Source organism: Elephantulus edwardii, unplaced genomic scaffold (assembly GCF_000299155.1).
Source record: "Elephantulus edwardii isolate Elephantulus edwardi_28Jun2011 unplaced genomic scaffold, EleEdw1.0 scaffold00007, whole genome shotgun sequence".
NCBI lineage: Eukaryota > Metazoa > Chordata > Mammalia > Macroscelidea > Macroscelididae > Elephantulus > Elephantulus edwardii.
Window position 1 is genome coordinate 5,898,603 of NW_006399757.1, and position 17,667 is coordinate 5,916,269.

A 17,667-nucleotide genomic window follows, 5' to 3' on the forward strand; every position below is an offset into this window, starting at 1 on the left:
CCTGCTATAGTCTTTGCAATTACTTGTTATGTATCAGAAAGCTGGACAATGACTAGTGCTGATAGAAGTGGAATTGATGCCTTTGAGTTGTGTGGTTCTGGAGAAGAGTATTGAATATGCCATGGGCTGCTAGGAAAACAAACAGGTTTGTCCTAAAGAGAAAAGGAGGCTCCTTTGAGGCAAGGATACTGAAGCTTTGTCTGACATACTTTGGACATGTTGCAAGGAGGAACCAGTCCTTCCGGAGAGATATTATGCTTGGTAGGATGGAGGGACAGTGCTAGAGAGGAAGACCTTTAATGAGATGGATGGATTAAGTGACTGGGGTAATGGGGCCCATCCGCCTACTACTTCTATCTGCAGACCTTCCAAGGGACTTGGGAGCGGCCGGCAGGCTGCCACCTCAACACTTCACATCTAACTTGGGAGGAGATCCAGGCAGCTGTCACCAAGGTCACTGCTGCCTATGATCGCCAGCAGCTCTGGAAGGCTAACATCGGCTTCGTCATCCAGCTCCTGGCCCGCCTCTGTGGCTTCCTGGTTCGGCAGCTGTTTGCTGAGCGTTCCCACTTTGTAAAGACCTGGCTCCCAGCAGTCATCAAGATCCAGGCTCATTGGCGGGGTTACAGGCAGCGTAAGATTTACCTGGAGCGGCTGCAGTATTTCAAAGCAAATGTGGATGCCGTGATCAAGATCCAGGCTTGGGCCCAGATGTGGGCAGCTTGCAGGCAATACCGCAGCCGTCTTGGCTACTTCCAAAAGAATGTTAACTCTGTTGTAAAGATCCAGGCATTCTTCCGAGCCAGGAGAGCCCGGGATGACTACAGAATGTTAGTCCATGCTTCCCACCCCCCTCTCAGTGTGGTTCTAAAATTTGTCCACCTCTTAAATCAAAGCCAGCAGGACTTCTTGGCTGAGGCAGAGCTGCTAAAACTCCAGGAAGAGGTGGTCAGGAAGATCCGGTCCAATCAGCAGCTGGAGCAGGACCTCAACCTCATGGACATCAAGATTGGCCTGCTGGTAAAGAACCGGATCATCCTGCAGGAGGTAGTCTCCCACTGCAAGAAGCTGACCAAGAATAAGGAACAGCTGTCGGATATGATGGTTCTGGACAAGCAGAAAGGATTAAAGTCGCTGAGCAAAGAGAAACGGCAGAAACTAGAAGCATACCAACACCTCTTCTACCTGCTCCAGACTCAACCCATCTACCTGGCCAAGCTGATCTTTCAGATGCCACAGAACAAAACCACCAAGTTCATGGAGTCGGTGATTTTCACTCTCTACAACTATGCCTCCGACTGCCGAGAGGCCTATCTCCCGTTCCAGCTGTTTAAAACAGCACTCCAGGAAGAAATCAAGTCCAAGGTGAAGCAGCCCCAGGATGTGGTAACTGGCAACCCAACAGTAATGCGGCTAGTGGTGAGATTCTACAGAAACGAACGGGGACAGAGTGCCCTGCGGGAGATTCTGGGCAAGGTTATCCAGGACGTGCTGGAGGACAAGATGCTCAGCGTCCACACAGACCCTGTCCACCTGTACAAGAGCTGGATCAACCAGACTGAAGCCCAGACAGGACAGCGCAGCCACCTCCCTTATGATGTCACCCCAGAGCAGGCCTTGAGCCACCCTGAGGTTCAGAGACGACTGGACATCTCCATCGGCGACCTCCTCGCCATGACAGAAAAGTTTCTCGTAGCCATCATCTCATCTGTAGACCAAATTCCGTATGTGGGATGGCTCCAGGCCAGCCCAGGCAGGGGGACTCAAGAAATCTAGGCTGAGATGGGGGGCAGAGGGAAATAGGTGGCAGTGTTCAGAGGAATTCCATACATAAAGGATTGGAAAAGTCAAGCTCATTTGCTAAGTTGATTGGCTTGGATCATAATACCCAGTGACAGAGCCAAGTTTAAACCAGGCCTTTGACCCCTACTTTGAGATTGAGTACAAACTGATATTCTTACATTTTTTACTCAGTAAGTGATTTTTGAAAAATACATCAAAACACGGCAAAGTGAAAAAAAAATCTCACTGTCAGAGACAGTGAGATTGGCATAGGGTAGGGCAGAGTTTAGGGCTCTTGTACATAGGGTTACTATGAGTTGCAGGTGGCTCAATGGCATATAACAACAACAACAACAACCTTGATATATATATTTATTGATATATATATATAATTACTTGATATATATTGAGATATATATGCAGAAGATATATAAGTATATATACAAAAGAGATATATACATATACAGAAGATATATACATATATAAATATATATGCAGATTTTATATATATACAGAAGATTGTATATATACAGATTATATAGATATGCATAAGATTATGAATATACACACACACATTCAGAAGTTATATGGATATATGTGGAAGAATTCTAGGTAAATTGAACAGAAGTCTAGCTTGATTTGACAAAATAGAGAAATTCCATCCCTCAGTAATTCCTAACCGTGAACCAGTTTACAGACTCTTAGCCCCTTAAATGAAAAGGAGCAGAATTCCTCTGAGGAAAGAACACATTACATTGATAAAATTTATACCATTATCTTTCTCCTAGTTGTCAGGTTATTAAATAATTTCTTAGCTCACGTTCATCTCATAGTGGATCCATTGTGCGTGGTGGATCCTAAAATCCTTCATGTAGTGATTCTCCAGTTAAAGAATGTCTAATTGGAATAGACATACTCAGCAAACTGGCAGAATCCTCACATTAGATTCCTGAAAAGACATTGAATTTCCCAGCCTGAGAAAATAATGAATCAAAAGTAACAGCGCATTCCTGGAGAGAGTTGTTATTGTTGACCCTCAAAATAACCCTATTTGCTTTTATTGAGTTAGAACCAACCAATAGCTGACCTTCTAGTGGGTTTTCAAAGGCAGTTAATTGCCGATTTAGGAGATTACCCATTCTTCTGTGGAACAGTTGGCCTCAAACTGCATTCGGGATTGTATCACACTAGGCCACCTAGTAGCAATTAAAATACCCAAGCCCAAACAAAACAGAAACTCAAATGAATATTTGATAATGACAGCATATTATTAAAAAGTTGACTAGGTTATGATTTCAATTGTAACTAATATTCATAGTGTGGTTTCAGTACTTCGCTAAATTACTTCATACCTTTATATCTGGTATGTGGCTGTTGATTGGGGTAGTGCACTTTTCTCCATACCTGCTTCAAAGCAATTTGTCTACATCTGGCACAACCAGTAACACATCTTCACTAGACTACCTTAAAGGTTTATCAACTCACCAGCCCTTTGTCATATTTTTTTATTTTTTCACCTTTCCCTTCCAGAATGTGTCACATTGCTACATAATATTGATGGAAATTGTGTCAATTAGATCTCATAATGAAGAAGTACCAATGATTCTAGGCTTATTGGTAAGACACTTACATACTGTTTCTATTATTTGTTCTGCTAAGATTAATGGAAGACTATTTATAAGAAATCTCAGGTCAATGTAGTCCCAAATGCTTAACCAGCAGCACATGGCCGTAATTTCCAATATTAAAAGCTCTTATCATGGCTCAATTCATCAATTCCTCTATGGCCTTTGGGTTCAGTGATTCACTAGAAGATCTTCTATAGATCTAAACTCATCAGGAGAATGACTTACATGACTGTAAGTATGCAGGCTTGTTTTATGTAGAAACTGGTGAGTAATTGGCCAGGCTGGATACAGCTGGATGCTTAGTTCACCATATACGATTTCTCGGCCCAGACAATTTCTCATCCTTCAGCAGGCTTGGGTAAAGTTAACATAGTAGTGTTCTGCTCATGTTTTGGTGTTTTCAAGCACCTTGTATCGTGGCGAGTGCTTTCTTATACTGATTTTACAGCTGCTGATAATTTGGGAGACCAAATGCCTACCGTTAATGTAGCTGAAGATCATTTCCCTAGTAGGGGCAGGGGGTGAGGGAGTAGAAAACCAATTGTCAAGGTCTCTGACACCACCCTAACTCAACTCAATTGCTGTAGAGTCAGAACTAACACATAGCTGATCCTCCAGTGGATTTTCAGAGGCTCACATTCAAGGGAAGAGATGAACCATCCTTCTCCTTCAGGACAGCTAGTGAATTCAAACCACTTACCTTTGGATTGCTAGTCCAACTCCTTACCAACTAGATGACCAGAGTTCCTTATGTGATAAAATGGGAAAGCAATGTGTTACAACTTCAGGTGCTTTCTATGTTAATGAAATCTTTAAGATTCCCTACTATGCTCCAGATAACTGCTTTCTTTCTGAAAAATGGTTTTTAGATTGTTACAAGATTTAGCAGAGGCTAAATACTGAACGATGTGCCATCAACTCACCATGTGACATGAGTTCACTCATTATGAACTAGGCAATATCTGATCCATAGAATTATAAATTAAAATATGCACAGCAGCACATAAATAAATTAATTAATTTTATCAAATTGGGTTTGAGTATTATTTGAAGGCACAAGTAAAATGAACAGGAGGTGGTCCAAATGCCCATGATGTTCATTTAGCACATTATTTTCTTTATTTCAATCTTCATATATGAGCACATAAATTCCTGTGGTCATTTGACTGCAGAAGAGAATGTTCTAAGCCATGTGCAGGCATCCTTTGAAAGTGGACAGCTATAGGACTGCTGCCCTTTTCTGGTTCTTCTATGAAAAAAAGTTGTTGTTATGTGCTGCCAAGTCAACTGCTCCTTGTACATAGTGACCCTATGAACAGTGACTGAACCTTGTCCGAACCTGTACCGTCCTCACCATTTCCAGCACCCTTGAGTTCATTCTTAAAGTCACGGTGTCAATCCATCTTGTTTAGGATCTTCCTTTCTTACACAGATCCTCCACCTTCCCAAGCATGATGTCCTTCTCCAAGGACTGGCCTCTCCTTACAACAAGCCCAAATTATGTGAGATGGATTTTCACCTTCCCTCTCTCCAAGGAGCACACTGGTTTCACTGTCTCCAAGATAGGCATATTTGTTCTCTTGGAAATTTATGGGATATCCAACACTCTTCTCCCACACCACAACTCAAAGACTTCTAATCTTTTCCTGTCATCCTTAGTCATTGTTCAACTTTCACATGCATGAAAAAGAATTGAAAAGACCATGACTTGGATTAGGAATACCTTAGTATTTTAACTAACTAACTGTTCTTTAGTAATCTGGAGAAGTTCCTGACAGCAGCGTTTTCTCAATGCAACTTGTCTTTTGACCTTTTGACAATGGTGAAGAGAAATTGTCCCAACAGGTAGAATTTCAAGCAGTGAACTTATATTTTTACATTTCTTGAAATGAGAAATTGCTGAATGTGTGATTGACTTGTGGCCAATGATTTGTATGCATGAAAGTAAAATGAGTGGAAAATTGATGATAAAAATACATAAGGAAGAGCTATGTGGATAGACCTGATAGAGCCAGGGAAGTGAAGATGTCTCATGTAAAAGCTGAGCAGGGTAAAAGGGTCTTAACAATCAGTCCATAGGAACACACATTCTGTAAAAATTAAGAAGCCTATTTCCGAAGTCACTGCTATCGTTTCATGGTGGGCTCAAAAGCATTTTGTCAGGGCTAGAGGGCTTGCATGAGCTCAGGAACATAGTTTATCCCCTAATTTTGTGGAGGTGTCTCCATTCTGATGCCTGAGTAAGGACTTGCCTACAACTACCACCGGTTGCCAGTCTGTCAGCAGCAGAGATCAACAATATGGCACCATTTCCTCAGAGTGATCAGCCAACAATCTTGTGGCAGGTTAATATATTGGTCTGCTTCCATCACGCAAAGGGCAGCATTTTGTTCTAACTAGGATAGACATTTAGTCTGGATACAATTTTGCCTCCCTGCATGCAATGCTATTGCCAAAATTACCATCTGTGAACTTAGAGAATAGTTTAGTCGTGGTATCTCACATAGCATTGTCTCATATCAAGGGATTCACATCACAGCAATGGTCTATGTTCGTGGTATTTTCTGGTATTACTATTTTTCCACATTATTCTGAAGCAGTTGGCTTAACAAAATGTTGAAATGGTCTTACAAAGACAAAATTGTGATGCATTAAAATGGCATTTTGTATGGTTGGAACAACGTTTTCTAGAAGGCTGCATATGTTCTAAACTAGCATCCAATGTATGGTGCTGTTTCTCTCATGACATGAGGTCCAGGATAAGAAGGGTAGAATTAAAAGTGACACCACACACTGTTAACCTTACTGACTTTGTAAAAAGAGCAAGGATACTGTAAGGATGGCCTTATCCGATCTTTACGAACTCTATACACAGGAAATCTCCCCATTAGTAACATCGAACAATTCCAATGAGGGCATACATGTCCTCAATGCGCCTTCAGGGACATTCTATTCATTCCAACACTTAGCTTCCTGCTTTGATGGGTTCAAAGTCCATTGCAATAGCTCACAGACACACAGAACCATATTAGGAAAGTCAAAAGGCTATAATTCAGTTTAGGAGCAGATACAATTACTCAGGACAGCCTTCAAAATGTGCTCACAGGCACCTCTGCCTTTAGCCTTATGGCTTTAGGCCAGTCCTGCCAGTTATGGTTCTCCTTCTACCCCATATGCCTCAAACAAACTTAAGAAAAGCTTTTAGTTCTGTTTCTCTATGGGGTCCTAGTCTCAGATCTACTCTCTCTCACATCAGGTCTTCTGTTTCAGCTGCTATGGCTGCTGCTTCCATAGGTCCTGGTTTATTTGGCACAAGAATCTCTGGCCTTGAAAGATGGACTGCTTTATCTTACTTCTTTTTACTGGTGATGAGATCTCAAATTCTGCTGCTTTATTTGCTCAATACAATGGTAAGACTAGTCAATCATCTTGTGAATTATCAAGACTTGTGGATAGATTATAATACCCTATTTATATATTCCAGTTCATTCATATGGAAAAGCCAGTTAGGGAAGCCATTTTAAACAATAAACACTTAACATCACAGATCAATTTGGAAACTTTTGTTTCCTCTTCCCATGATGATATGTCCTATGGATCTAGAATTCTTAGTTCCAAAGGGAGGAGTTTTCAAGAAAACACAGATTCTCATTACTGGGCCAGTTGGTAGCATCATACCAGATGGAAACAAATTCAGGTTGTTGACAATTTTATCTTGCTCAGATCTACAATCAACATTTGTGGCACCAGAAGCAAGAAAATAAAAAGATTTGCTGCTTTAGCAAAGATTGCTGTCAGGAACCTCTCCAGAGTGCTAAATAGCTATAATGTCTTTCTAGAGACTAAGGTATGCCTGATTTAGGCCATGGTCTTTGCAATTACTTGCTATGCATCAGAAAGCTGGACAATAACCAAAGAAGGCAGATGAATTGCTGCCTCCCAAGTGCGGTTCTGGAGAACAGTATTGAACATATTATAGATTGCCAAAAGAACAAACAGGTCCATCCTGGTGAGTGTGAAACCAAGTTGCTCCTTGGAGGCAAGGGTGTTGAAGCTCTGTCCCACATACTTTGGTTATGTTGCCAGAAGGGACCAGTCCTTGGAGAAGGACATCATGCTTGGAAGGGTTGAGGATCAGCACAAGAGAGAAAGACCCAGGGTGAGATGGATTGACACAGTGAATGGCATAATGGAAGTAGATATGTTGGAGACAGTGAGACTGGGTCAGGAGAGGGTACAGTTCAGAGCTATTTTGCATAGGGTTGCTGAGTCACAGTCATTCGACAACACAAAACAATAACAACATGCCTCACTAGTTTTGATTCTTTTATAATGGAATGATCAAAGAACTTGAGTTGGAAAATAAAAAGGAATGAGCTCATTTCTTAAGCTGAAGGAACTGAAGAGCAAATTCAAACCTAGAGTTGTCATACTAAAAGTTATTATGGGCAGAATATTGAATTATCCAGGAAGCATGAAAAGAAGGTGAGTGAAATATCTTAGTCACAAAAGGATAAATACTGCACAGCAAGCAGGTCTGACATAGGGAGTTGGAAGGAGAATAAGATAAGGATGGATATATAATGACCATTGCATTTTAACAGATGTAGAGAATAACTGTTCAAAAGGAATATATGATTAGGTGTTATATGTATAGTAACAACAACCCAGAATAAGAAGTACATTATTGCAAAAAGAACATGGGTTAGGAGGGGACTTAGGTAATCATGCGACAATGAATGAATATTTAAAAATAAAAAGTGAACTGGAAGATGGGGAAGGAAGGGAGAGGAAGTAAAATGTGCAACAATGAATGGATGAAAATCTAATTTCTCTGTAAATGTTTGTTAAAATCACAACTAAAATAAAAATTTATTTAAAAAAAGATGGACTACTGTAACAACAATCTGGAACAAAAGATGTATTGGGGGGACTGAAAAACAGGGAGGGGAGGAAGAAAATGTGCAACAGTGAATGAAAAAAAATCAAATGGCAAACAAACAAAAAAAGAAGATGGAAAAAGTACACAGACTCACTGTGCCAAAAAGAATTGGCTTGCACAGAAGAATTTCATGAAACATATTCAAGAGTCAATGGTGATGAATGAAGAAGTTCAAGCTGCTCTGAAGGAACTGACAAAAAGGAAGGCCCAGTACCTGATGGAAAACCAACAGACATATTTCAACAGATATAGCCCTGGAAGTTCTCAGCATGTTGTGCCAAGAAATCTGGAGGACAACCACTGGGCCAACTGAATGAAAGAGATTTATAGCAATTTCAGTTAAAAAAAAAAAAGAAGGTTATCCAACAGAATATGGAAATTATCAAACAATATTACTAGTATCACACGCAAGTAAAATCCTGTTGAAGATCATACAAAAACAACTAAAACAGTACATTGACAGAGAACCAGAAATACCAGCAGGGTTTAGAAAAGGTTATGGCCTCTAAAAGTGATTTTTCGCCCCCCTCCCAGTGTTAGATGGATCTTGGTTGAAAGCAGAGAGAACCAGAGGAATGTCTGTGTTTCATTGACATTTGATTTTGTGACTAACCTTGGGAAGAATGGAAATTCCAGAGCACATGATTGTTGTCATGTGAAACATACACTTGGACCAAGTAGCAGTTATCAAAACAGAGCAAGGAAACACTGCATGGTTCCTAATCAGGAACAGAGTGTCAGGAATGCATCCTGTCTCCAAAGCTTTTAAATCTAATGTGGAACAAATCATTCAGGAGTTTGAACTTTATGAGGAGGAAATGTGACATCAACAACCTGTATCATGCAGATGACACAACCTTGTTTGTTGCAACAGAGGAGTGCCTGAAGTATTTGCTGCAGAATGTCAAGGACTGTAGTCTGCAATATGGATTGAAATTGAAAAACAATAACATGAAGATTCTCACCACTACACCTATTGGTAACACCATGATAGATCAAGAAGAGATTGAGAATGTTAACAATTACACCTTGCTTGGTTCCACAGTCAACACTTGGCACTACCAGTCAGGAAATCAAAAGACACCGCACTAGGAAAATTTACTGTTAGAGACCTCTCTGGGGGGCTGAAGTGCAAGATTGTATTATCTGTTTAACAGAGGTTCTTGATAAGTCTTCCTCTGATCCTGATGCTACATTCTTCTTCAAAAAGTCTAGTTTCTTGAATGACTTGTTCAGCATACAGACTGAATCAGTATGGAGAAAGAATACAACCCTGATGCACACACGTTTCTTAATTTTAACCCTTTCAGTGCTTAAAGTCAGGAGCTCTGGTGGCCTAGTGGCAGGCTGCAGTATCAAAGGCATGTGACTCAAGGCCACCAGCTGCTTTGCGCGAGAAGGATGAGCAATCTCCTCTTGTGCAATTAACTTCCTTTGAAAACCTGCCGGAGCATCAGGTAGGGGTCAGTTCCAACTTTGTAATACACAACAACAACTGTGTTTAAACTACATTGTTTAAGTGTTAAGTTACATAAGAGCTTATGAATATTTTATTTGTTTTATTGGGAGGAGGCATTAGTTTCTAATATTTGCAACCAGATTATTGCTTGCTGAATATAATATAATAAAAAGATATCACCCAACCTTAGGGAAAAATGATCCTTCCAAAATATTCTGTGTGCTTGAAAGTCAAGTTATCCTCAGCATTTTACATTACATTATCTCTTCATAGAAATATGTATTATCATTCTATATATATATATATATAAAAACATAACCACAGTCAAAACCCACAATCAAAATGAAAAGCCAAACCAACCCAGTGTACTGAGTTTATTACATCATAGTGGTCCTCTATTTGTTTGCAAGCCTATAGTTCTAGATGAGAGGAGATTTTCCTGTAAAATGTATGGGAATGGCAGAGAGGTAACCAAGTCTGCCCTCTATTGACATCACAAAAAGGAATTGTGACAATTATAACAAGATCAACAATATAAAACTAATTCCTACAAGATCAAATGTGGTCTACACACTCTCACACACACTGCTACTAATTCCAACACCAATCTTACAGCTGTGTGAAATCTTTCTTTCGTACAGTTATAAGTTTCATTCGTGAAATTAATGGGTTCAAGTCAGGTTGGCAGCAGGATAGAATACCTTGGTCAGGAGAACATTCCACACATGCTCACATGTCTTTCTTCCTTCCTTCACTCTAGTGACATTAGGCCAGTGTCACAGAGCTCTCTCAGTCCTGAAATCTATGATATCTTCCCTCAGTCCTATGCAAGCATGGCCAAAAATCACTGGCTATAAAAAAAGCAAGGCTTATGTAGGATGCCCATATCTGACATTTGCCTACTCAAACGAGGAACTATCTCTTGTCAACAATAGCAGCAACACAAAACCAATTCCCATGAGGTCAGACACATTTCCCATGTTCTAGCACTTTTTTTCTATCCATTCCAACACTAGTATTACTGCTTTGCTGTGTTGTTGTTGTTGTTGATTGTCTTTAAGTCAGCATGACTCACTGCACCCCTATGAACAAAAGGCCTGAAGCCCCTCTACAACTATCAACATTTATCAAAGTTCAAAGAGTTTCCAGAGGCATGTTGTTTAGGCTTTACTGGGTACAAATTCTATTGCAATAGCTTACAGACCACACACAACCATACTGGGGAAATTGAGAGGCTTTCCTCAATATATAATTCAGGCTAGTAGCCAGGTACACTCAGTCAGGACAGATACCTAAGCCTTAAGCCTCATAGCTTTAGGCTCCTCCTGTCAGTTATGGCTCTCTCCCAACCCTCTAGACCTCCAACAGATTTGAGCAAAAAGCTCTTAGTTCCTTTTCTGTGTCTTAGCAGTTCCAAGGTCAGCTTTATTGCATGTCAGATCTCTGGTTCTCCTCTGTGTCTGTCCTGACTGCTGTTTTCATAGGCCCTGCATTGCATCTTCTTTGCTGGTAGTGAGGTTATCAAATTCTGCTGCTGGATTTGCTTAATGTAATAGCAAAACTAGCCAATACTTGAGTGGATTAGTGAGACTAACCAATCCCTTTTTGGATAGTCTAACACCCCTTATTCACATGTTCCCACCTATTCACATAGCCAAGTCAAAGAAAATGGCTAGGGAAGCCAATTTGAGCAAGAAAGCTTAAACGTCACACTGGCTCTGGCTCCATGGGGCAGCAGTCTTAAATCAACTGAGTCTCAAGTCATTCTCTGGTGCTTTACTGAGGCTGCTGCTGTTTTTGTGTAGGTTCTAGCCTGACTGGTGCAAGAATCTCTGGCCTTAAAGGTTATGTGCTGCATTATATTTCCTTTCTTGCTTGCTAATAGTGAGCTTCCCCCTTTGTGCTGCTAAATGTGCCTAATTTAAACCAGGTAAGAGGGGAAAACTCACCAATCTCATCACTAGACAGTTACACATACCCCATTTCATATTTCTGCCCTGCCTAAAACATGCAATTTAGGCTGATGGCTTGGAAAGCCATTTTGAGCAATAAACTCATGAAACCAAACTGCCCATTCTTCATTGGATCAGGTATGAACTTGAACTGCTGGGCTTTTGGTTAGCAGCACCACAGGGTTTATGTAAAAGGAAAAGTGGTACAATGCCACCAGAATACTTTTCCATCTATATAAAACTTAAACTTGCTTTTTTCCCTTCTCTCTCTCTTTAAGTTTCTTTTTGAAATAGATTTCCTTTGTAGTAAAATAGTTCAATATTTGTAAACTGATTGCTGACTGGTCCTTTAGCAGATTTTGAGAGGTTGTAAACCACATGAGAGATTGACCATCTTTCTCCACAAAGCCGCTTGTGGATATAAACCTTCAGCCACTGAAAATACATGACCTTGGGCTAGCAGCACAACTTTCATGGGTTATACCACCAGAGCTCCAAAATATTTCACTATTGTTGTTAGAAAACATGGAGTTGACTGCTACCTATAGTAACCTCATTAACAAAAGTTCTGAACCTGCCCTCTCCTGTATCATTTTCACAATCTCTAATATGCTTGAGCACATCGGTACAGTCATTGTGCCAATCCATCATATTGCATGTCTTCCCCTCTGCTACTGATCCTCTACCTTTGCCAGCATGATATCTCTTTCCAAGCATGGTCCCTCTTGAAACTTGACTCATAGTACATGAGATGAAATTTTGTCACCTTAGTCAACACTCCTGGTAACAGCATTCAGGAAATCAAGAGACAAATTGCATTGGGAAAGTCATCTGCGAGGGACCTCTCAAGAGTACTGAAGAGCAGTGACGTCAGGCTGGAGAGTAAGGTGTGCCTGATCCTGGCTATAGTCTTTGCAATTACATGCTATACATCAGAGAGTTGGACAGTGACTAAGGTTGATAGAGAATTGATGCCTTTGAGCTGCCGTGCTGGAGAAGAGTGTTGAATATATAATGGACTGCTTGGAGAACAAACAGGTTTGTCCTGGAGAAAGTGAAGCTGGAATGCACCTTGGAGTCAAGGATTCTGAAGCTTCATCTGACATACTTTGGGCATGTTGCAAGGAGGGACTGGTCCTTGGAGAAGGACATCGTGTGTGGCAGAGTGGAGGGGTGTCGCAGGAGAGGAAGACCTTCGATGAGATAGATCGATTCTGTGAGTGGCATGGTGGGAATGAGTGTGTTTGAGATGGTGAGGTTGGCACAGGATAGGCTCTTGTACATAGGGTCGCTATGAGTTGCAAGCAACTCAGTGGCACATAACAACGACAACAGTCTCAAAAGATCACCCTGGTTTCCTTCTAGACAGACATATTTGTTCTTTTGCCAGTTCATAGGATATTCAACAGTACTCATCAAACCATAATTAATGCATGTAATTTTTTTCTTTCATTATCTTACTCATTGTCCCACTTTCAGATGCATAGGAAGGAATTAAATATACACGGCTTGAATCAGGCACACCTTATTCTTTAAACTAACATTGTGACTCCCTAGCTCTTTGGAGAGGTTCCTAATGCAACACAGCTTTGTATTTCTTGACTGCAAACACCTTTTTTAAAAAATAAAAAAGGGGGAAAAATATAAATGGTGAGTGACTACACAGATGGACTTCACCTGATGAACTACACAGGTATCAGATTGTCCCTAAGGAAAGAGTTAATAGAAATGGTTTAAATCAGTAGTAAAATCAAGGTCAGGGTTTGACTGTACAATAGACCAATAATTACTCATGTGCAAGCTAAAAATAAAGCTAAAATAATTGAAATAATTTAAAAAGTTTCAAAATATGACCTTGAATCTATCCAAACTGAGTTAAAAAAAATCTCAATAATAAATTTGATGGATTTAAAACTAGTGACCAGAGACCAAATGAATTATGGGATGACATCAAGGATATCCACAAAGAAAGAAAAAGACCATTAGAAAGACAAGAGAGAAAGAAAAGATAGAACCACCTTAAGAATATTTTTTTAACAGAGAAAGAATGAGATACAAGTTAGAAAGTGAAATGATTTAATATCAAGCAATTAAATTAATCTTGTCAAGTGGCCTTTCAATGAAAAAGTCTCTTTTTTACTTGAGGTATTGGAAACCTAACTGCATAAAGGGACAGGTGGTATCCATCACATCCCAATGCTCATTTACCCTAAGAGGAAGTCACATGTATTGCCCTAAAGCTAATGTATGAGGAAGAGGATTCGAGAAACACTGTGAGTACACACAAAAACTGTCCTCCTGCCCCTGCTCAGCTAACAGTGCAAATATTTTAGAGAGCTTTCCTACTTCTTCCATGCAAATTATTCTTTCTCCAAAGTTGGAAGAAAAAAAATTGAAGGGACAACTAAATAATGAACAATTGAGTGATTAGTCTATATATTAATTACTCTTATTTTAAAAATACTTTATGAGTTACTTGACAGAATCTATACAAAATTATCAATGAAAAATTCCTTTGAAACCCCTCCCTTTTCCAAATTGGCATAACATTAGTAATTACATATCTCTAACTGTTCTAATTTTTCCCTTTGAGTCAAAAGAAAAAGAGAGTTACCACATTGCTTGCTCTCGTAATTTGGTACAATGGAAATTTTAAAGGAGACTTGAATGTCAAATATGTTTCATGTCTTTCTCTACTATTAACTCTGCTGACTGCCCTAAATAAAATATTTTTCCACAAATCTTAGTCACACCAAGAAGATGGAGCAAAAATATGGCCACTTATATCCTGTAATAGCCAAAGCCAGATCTGTAAGCATGATAGCAGAATGATAGATAGGTAATAAAATGCCCAAGTGTCTTAATTTGTGTGTACATGAAAGAAAATCAGTTCAATATCCATCACATCACAGGAAGCAGAAACTAGCTAAATGCAGATATATTCTCATTTCTTCAATGGTCTGTCTTTCATAAGACTTTTTAATCTTCTTCGTATTAACTGGTATTTTATTTTTTTTTTTACTTCATGTGAAAGTCACAATACAGTCAAGTCATCAGTTATTGGATACTAATTTTCTTCAAGCCTCCAGCATCCAATGTAAAAGGGTTCATCTGTACTAAATTCACGCAGTAACACCATCATGGTACTCTTTTGATCAAAACTCTTAATTCAGCAGCACGTGTTTTGATTATTGTAGATTATTGTAGCCTGCTAAACCTTCAAGAGTGTCCTTCTGGAAGTTTCATGGTGGCAAAAAGAAATCTTGCAGAAGAAAAATGTTTTACCAGATTAAATTCATGGTGTTTGCGTAGCCTGACAACAGGCTGCCAAAGATTTCAATATTATTTTTGTTTTAGGAGGTTACAAAATATCTTTTTATAAATCTTTAGATGTTTTTGCAATCACTTGTTATGCATCAGAGAGTTGGACAATGACTAGGGAGGATAGAAGGAGAATTGATGCCTTTGAGCTGTGGTGCTGGAGAAGAGTACTGAATGTACCATGGACTGCGAAGAAAACAAATAGATTCATCCTAGAGAGGGTTGAACCAGGCTGCTCCTTGAAGGCAAGGATTCTGGGGCTTCGCCTGACATACTTTGGACAGGTAAGGAGAGACAGGTCTTTGGAGAAGGGACATCATGCTGGGCAGAGTGGAGGGAGAGCGCAGGAGGGGAAGACCCTCTATGAGATGGATTGATTCAGTGACTGGGGTAATCGGGATGGGTGTGTCGGAGGCAGTGAGATTGGCACAGGATAGAGCAGGGTTTAGGGCTGTTGTACATAGGGTCGCTATGAGTCTCAAGCGACTCGACGGCACATAACAACAACAATGTTTGAATTGACCAAAGAAATCTGTGGTATTGTATTCCGGAGAGAGTTATAACTGCTGACCCAAAGGTGTACTCTTACACACTCCTTGGTGACTGGACTCTGTAGGATAAATATAAGCCACCTCCTTCTGTGTGGCTGATTTCCTGAGAAAGAAATCTGAAGGTATTGATTCTGATTCTGAATTGATTTTGACTGGTAGATAGGGAGTGAATGAGAGAGAGAGTGAGTGACAGTGACTCAAACGCCACTTGATCACTGAATCACGGAAACTCAAATAAATGAAATACAGGTGTATGAAATAAGTGAAAGTGGCTGAATCTAGTCTTAGAAGATTTGTTTTTATTTATTTATTTAGTTACATTCTGACTACTGGTGGCCACTGAGAAACTATAGATATTTTCTAGTTCTGAAGATACAGCTCATAGATCTTCAATTGATCAACCCATCCATAAAACAACAAAATACTGGCCAACACAACAGCTCTGGTAATTTTTTCTTGCTTTCCATGTAGGAGACATAGACTAGATTCAATGTCAATGAACCTCGTGTGTATCCAGTATTTAGCTAGTGAAATTCTGTGGATCTTAACAGTTTATTCCATAACAGTCACTTGAACATGGCAAAAGTAGACATATTTCCATGTGTACAGATTACTATAATCAAAACATCCTATTATTGAGATCACCAATTACTCTTTAAGATGGTTCTTCATCTTAGAGCTGGTATGTGCTTAAATATACAAATTGATTATGACTGAAGTACTAAAATCCCATTTGATCCAGTAGCCCTTATAAGACTAGCTTAAAAATGGAAGTCTTTTTATTTTCACCATTATTTGGAATATGAACAAGATGCTTCCTGGAATGTAAAAAGGATAAAGGAAGTCTTCATAATGATGTCCCCTGTATTGTATGGCAACAATAAAAAAGCCCTGAACTGTACATGAATATTTTTTCCTTCAATGTATTGAAAAAAACTGAAATTTACATAAAGCCCTAATATTAACTGAATGGTTATCTAATGCTACCTGAAGATTAACTCTTTTGAGTAATTTTAGACCAACTGAGTCATTTGTTTCATAAATGACTGATAATCCACCATGTTTCTGTCGTTCTGGGTGACATTTGAGGTCATTGTGAGGCTGAAATACAAGCAGTTTTAACAGTGATTAGCCATACCCAATAAGAAATTCTTATAGAATAAAACATTTGGCCAGAGAAACAGTGTCAGATGGATCATGAGTCAGCACAGGATTTCCCTCTCTACACAATCTGATTTCATATTTTCCAAGTGAAATCAGTTACATTCTGAGTTATATAACATTTCCTCTTCTCAAGGGGATAATAGAATTGATAAAAAAACCCTGTCATTAATATATGAAGGAGTGCTCATACAGATTTGTAGTTTATTAAAACCCCTCAAAATAATATTTATTTAGAATCCCTCTGCCAGGTTCTATAGTAAGTGATTTCACTCATTTTCAAATGGAGAAGCTGAATATCTTAAGTTTATATTTGAGAAACAAATCCTATATAATAATGGATCGTCATTAATATGTAAAGGCCCTGGATTATTTGCTTCCCTTGAACATTTGTTTCTTATTTGTTCCTTTCAGAACTCAAAAGAGTATAATTCAATACTCAGTTATTTATCTTTCCTTTTTGACTAGACATAAAGCAAAAAAATAAATGATGGGAGACATTCGCTGATGCTAAGAAAGCCTTCCTTAGAAAAGCTGAAAAGGACTGTAATTAGTTCTAAAATACCATCTTAAATCCACTGTGCATATATTTTTCAGACATACACACAAAAAATTGAACATTGTGGACCAAAGGGCCTGGAATGTAAAATGATTCAACTAAACTCCATTTAGAAATTATTGTAAGGCAATTCCCAATTGGCGGATAGATTTGATCATTTTATCTTGGCAAGATATTGAACCCTGAAACATCACCACTATTTTCTAACTCCTTTCTAATTACTGTTATAATCCTGACAGTGATTGATTTTGAAGAATGACTCTCTAAAATGGATTAAATTAAAAGATAATATTCCAGGTTATATAGGCGTAT

At 39.2% G+C, this 17,667-nt stretch overlaps 1 pseudogene; it reads left to right on the plus strand.

Moving 5' to 3' along the window:
• The first annotated feature begins 330 nt into the window (after positions 1-330).
• LOC102845208 lies at positions 331-1,776 on the plus strand (annotated as a pseudogene).
• The last annotated feature ends 15,891 nt before the right edge of the window (positions 1,777-17,667 follow it).